The sequence below is a fragment of the Schistocerca cancellata genome, unplaced genomic scaffold, assembly GCF_023864275.1.
Source record: "Schistocerca cancellata isolate TAMUIC-IGC-003103 unplaced genomic scaffold, iqSchCanc2.1 HiC_scaffold_17, whole genome shotgun sequence".
Lineage (NCBI taxonomy): Eukaryota > Metazoa > Arthropoda > Insecta > Orthoptera > Acrididae > Schistocerca > Schistocerca cancellata.
The window spans coordinates 17,501-22,500 of NW_026046082.1; the positions used below are offsets into that span (position 1 = coordinate 17,501).

Consider the following 5,000-nt stretch of genomic DNA (forward strand, 5'->3'; position numbering starts at 1 on the left):
AACCCACGTTGTGCCTTAACGTAACCCACGTTGTGCCTTAACGTAACCCACGTTGTGCCTTAACGTAACCCACGTTGTGCCTTAACCTAACCCACGTTGTGCCTTAACGTAACCCACGTTGTGCCTTAACCTAACCCACGTTGTGCCTTAACCTAACCCACGTTGTGCCTTAACCTAACCCACGTTGTGCCTTAACCTAACCCACGTTGTGCCTTAACCTAACCCACGTTGTGCCTTAACCTAACCCACGTTGTGCCTTAACCTAACCCACGTTGTGCCTTAACCTAACCCACGTTGTGCCTTAACCTAACCCACGTTGTGCCTTAACCTAACCCACGTTGTGCCTTAACCTAACCCACGTTGTGCCTTAACCTAACCCACGTTGTGCCTTAACCTAACCCACGTTGTGCCTTAACCTAACCCACGTTGTGCCTTAACCTGCTCTGTAATTGGCATATGACACGTTACATTAATCTAGTGTTGTCTAACCACAACCCTCTGAATATAGTTCGCTACTCGCACCGCCCACCCTCTTGTGTGTCGTTTCATGTTGAACACTTCGCAAGTGTTGCTTACTTTTTACATGCTCCCGCTGTACACTGTAATGTGGACAACTGCAGGATGTACATCGCCCCCCCCCCTCCACCCTGCCTTCGCACGCTGGTCGTTCAGGTGCTTGCGTGTTCAATGCCCTTCGCAGCTGTTCACTGGCATTCGCATGTCGAAGCGCTCAGTCTACGTCGTGGTACGGCCTGTGTCCACTGTCCGCTGATATCGTAAGCTTAATCCTCACATTGTACTGCACATAGGTCCGTATGTACTGAATGATACGCTGTGGCACATGTGTGACCGTACGACTGCGCCCAACAACAGCGAACCATACGGTCCAAATGTTGTGCACTCAGCCACGTGCCGTCTCCCCATAACAGCTACATTGCAGTGTGGTACGCCATAGAGACGTGTGGGAGTAACGGACGCCCTGGATGGCGATCAGCATGAGCCGTCTGTTGATGTAGTGGCGCGTGTATTCAAACGTAGTCGTCTCTTCTCACACAGTGTGATAGCATGGTGCACCGCGTTCCACATCTGCGACATGGTACAGATGCTGGTTGACAGTCGGTCTCGTAATGGACATCGCATACGTAGGGGGCCACCTCCCACGTGTTCTCTAGTCGTGCACATTTTGTTGCGTGTATGTGGGCAGACGTAGTGTGTCGTGACACCTAACAGACAGGTATGCAATAATCGTTGCATTTGCAAACTGGGATGGACGTCTACGTTTGCTGGTGACGTGACGCAACGCAAATGAACAACTGGTAAACCCATTGTGGTGCGGTTGTTGTTGCTGGAGGTAAATCAGTAAGGGCAAATCTGTGTGTGAAGCGATACGCGGCGGTGGCTGGGTGGGACCGTCCCCGGCCGGTGAGGGGGGGCCGCCCGGCGTGCTGGCCGCGCGGTGCGTGGGCGCACGCGCTACAGCCGGCTGGTGGGGGCGCCCAGTGGCAGGCGCGCCGGCCGACGGACGCGGCAGGCGGCGCAGCTGCGCGCCGGGGCACCCTGCGCGCGGCGCCGGGCGGCCAAAGTGGGTCCTCGCGGGCCCGGTGCGAAGCGCGGTGGACATCTGCAGTGTGCTGGTCCGACTGAGGACTGTGTGCGTTGAGGATGCGCCGCCGCCCGGCACTCGGCGCCGCGACGCCGTCTGCTGCTCGGTCGCCCCAGCGGTTCTCGCTGGTGGTTTGTATCGCAGTTGTGCAGACGTGTTGGCACGTGCGCTGTGCTGGGAGAGTTCGCTTCGGCACCCACGTGGGGCCTTTGCCCTTCTGTGGCGCTGGCGTTGGAGCTGCCGGTCACCGTAGGTGGCGCGTGTTGTCTCCCGCCGGCAATGCCACGACAGCACGCTCCCGGGCCTCTGTCGGCAGCGGCAAGCTCAGTTGGGAGCACGGGTGGTCGCACCTAAAGCGTCTACTCGCCTAACTCCGGGCGATTGCGCCTCTCTCGAACCCGACCAAGTACTTAGGACGGCGCTGCGCGCCGCCGGGACCTGAGAGGGTTTCGAGGTGTATTGTGCAGGGGAGCTCAGCCTCCTCCTGTTTGCAGAATAATTGAGCGGACGCTTGCGTGTTCGCGCGGGCCCCTGGGACACACTCCCGGGCGGCCGGCTGCTCAGCTCTAGTTGACGCAGCTCCCTGGTTGATCCTGCCAGTAGTCATATGCTTGTCTCAAAGATTAAGCCATGCATGTCTCAGTACAAGCCGCATTAAGGTGAAACCGCGAATGGCTCATTAAATCAGTTATGGTTCCTTAGATCGTACCCACGTTACTTGGATAACTGTGGTAATTCTAGAGCTAATACATGCAAACAGAGTCCCGACCAGAGATGGAAGGGACGCTTTTATTAGATCAAAACCAATCGGTCGGCTCGTCCGGTCCGTTTGCCTTGGTGACTCTGAATAACTTTGGGCTGATCGCACGGTCCTCGTACCGGCGACGCATCTTTCAAATGTCTGCCTTATCAACTGTCGATGGTAGGTTCTGCGCCTACCATGGTTGTAACGGGTAACGGGGAATCAGGGTTCGATTCCGGAGAGGGAGCCTGAGAAACGGCTACCACATCCAAGGAAGGCAGCAGGCGCGCAAATTACCCACTCCCGGCACGGGGAGGTAGTGACGAAAAATAACGATACGGGACTCATCCGAGGCCCCGTAATCGGAATGAGTACACTTTAAATCCTTTAACGAGTATCTATTGGAGGGCAAGTCTGGTGCCAGCAGCCGCGGTAATTCCAGCTCCAATAGCGTATATTAAAGTTGTTGCGGTTAAAAAGCTCGTAGTTGGATTTGTGTCCCACGCTGTTGGTTCACCGCCCGTCGGTGTTTAACTGGCATGTATCGTGGGACGTCCTGCCGGTGGGGCGAGCCGAAGGCGTGCGACCGCCTCGTGCGTGTTCGTGCGTCCCGAGGCGGACCCCGTTGAAATCCTACCAAGGTGCTCTTTATTGAGTGTCTGGGTGGGCCGGCACGTTTACTTTGAACAAATTAGAGTGCTTAAAGCAGGCAAGCCCGCCTGAATACTGTGTGCATGGAATAATGGAATAGGACCTCGGTTCTATTTTGTTGGTTTTCGGAACCCGAGGTAATGATTAATAGGGACAGGCGGGGGCATTCGTATTGCGACGTTAGAGGTGAAATTCTTGGATCGTCGCAAGACGAACAGAAGCGAAAGCATTTGCCAAGTATGTTTTCATTAATCAAGAACGAAAGTTAGAGGTTCGAAGGCGATCAGATACCGCCCTAGTTCTAACCATAAACGATGCCAGCCAGCGATCCGCCGCAGTTCCTCCGATGACTCGGCGGGCAGCCTCCGGGAAACCAAAGCTTTTGGGTTCCGGGGGAAGTATGGTTGCAAAGCTGAAACTTAAAGGAATTGACGGAAGGGCACCACCAGGAGTGGAGCCTGCGGCTTAATTTGACTCAACACGGGAAACCTCACCAGGCCCGGACACCGGAAGGATTGACAGATTGATAGCTCTTTCTTGATTCGGTGGGTGGTGGTGCATGGCCGTTCTTAGTTGGTGGAGCGATTTGTCTGGTTAATTCCGATAACGAACGAGACTCTAGCCTGCTAACTAGTCGCGTGACATCCTTCGTGCTGTCAGCGATTACTTTTCTTCTTAGAGGGACAGGCGGCTTCTAGCCGCACGAGATTGAGCAATAACAGGTCTGTGATGCCCTTAGATGTTCTGGGCCGCACGCGCGCTACACTGAAGGAATCAGCGTGTCTTCCTAGGCCGAAAGGTCGGGGTAACCCGCTGAACCTCCTTCGTGCTAGGGATTGGGGCTTGCAATTGTTCCCCATGAACGAGGAATTCCCAGTAAGCGCGAGTCATAAGCTCGCGTTGATTACGTCCCTGCCCTTTGTACACACCGCCCGTCGCTACTACCGATTGAATGATTTAGTGAGGTCTTCGGACTGGTACGCGGCATCGACTCTGTCGTTGCCGATGCTACCGGAAAGATGACCAAACTTGATCATTTAGAGGAAGTAAAAGTCGTAACAAGGTTTCCGTAGGTGAACCTGCGGAAGGATCATTACCGACTAGACTGCATGTCTTTCGATGTGCGTGTCGTGTCGCGCAACACGCTACCTGTACGGCAGCAGCCGTGCGCCGCGTGCGGAACCACGCGTGCCTCTCAAAACTAACGGACAAAATGTTGTGTGGTACGAGCGCTGAAGCTCTGGAGCGGCTGGCCTGCGGCACCTGGCGCCTGGCGCCGGTTTTGAATGACTTTCGCCCGAGTGCCTGTCCGCTCCGGTGTGGAGCCGTACGACGCCCATCGGCCGTGAGGCCGTTGGACACAGAACGCTGGAACAGGGGCCGTCAAACGCCTCAGTCCCGCCTATGCAACTGTTTTGAAAGAGACAGTGGAAACTAAACAAAAAAGATCACCCAGGACGGTGGATCACTCGGCTCGTGGGTCGATGAAGAACGCAGCAAATTGCGCGTCGACATGTGAACTGCAGGACACATGAACATCGACGTTTCGAACGCACATTGCGGTCCATGGATTCCGTTCCCGGGCCACGTCTGGCTGAGGGTCGGCTACGTATACTGAAGCGCGCGGCGTTTGTCCCGCCTTCGGAGACCTGGGAGTGTCGTGGCCGCCTGTGGGGCCGGCCGCGTCTCCTTAAACGTGCGATGCGCGCCCGTCGCCTGGCGGTTCGCATACCGGTACTTTCTCGGTAGCGTGCACAGCCGGCTGGCGGTGTGGCGTGCGACACCTCGTACAACGACCTCAGAGCAGGCGAGACTACCCGCTGAATTTAAGCATATTACTAAGCGGAGGAAAAGAAACTAACAAGGATTCCCCCAGTAGCGGCGAGCGAACAGGGAAGAGTCCAGCACCGAACCCCGCAGGCTGCCGCCTGTCGTGGCATGTGGTGTTTGGGAGGGTCCACTACCCCGACGCCTCGCGCCGAGCCCAAGTCCAACTTGAATGAG

General features: G+C 56.0%; 3 non-coding genes across 3 annotated transcripts in view; all 3 read left to right on the forward strand.

The window, feature by feature from the left end:
- Positions 1-2,183: 2,183 nt before the first annotated feature.
- On the forward strand, positions 2,184-4,092 carry LOC126110445 (small subunit ribosomal RNA). Its single transcript, XR_007523796.1, has one exon. It is a non-coding gene; the product is annotated as a small subunit ribosomal RNA (ribosomal RNA).
- A 353-nt stretch (positions 4,093-4,445) lies between these two features.
- On the forward strand, positions 4,446-4,600 carry LOC126110454 (5.8S ribosomal RNA). Its single transcript, XR_007523803.1, has one exon. It is a non-coding gene; the product is annotated as a 5.8S ribosomal RNA (ribosomal RNA).
- A 189-nt stretch (positions 4,601-4,789) lies between these two features.
- LOC126110449 (large subunit ribosomal RNA) overlaps positions 4,790-5,000 on the forward strand; it is a 4,222-nt gene continuing 4,011 nt past the window's right edge. The window contains exon 1 of the ribosomal RNA XR_007523799.1: positions 4,790-5,000. This exon is cut by the window's right edge and continues 4,011 nt beyond it. This is a non-coding gene — a ribosomal RNA (large subunit ribosomal RNA).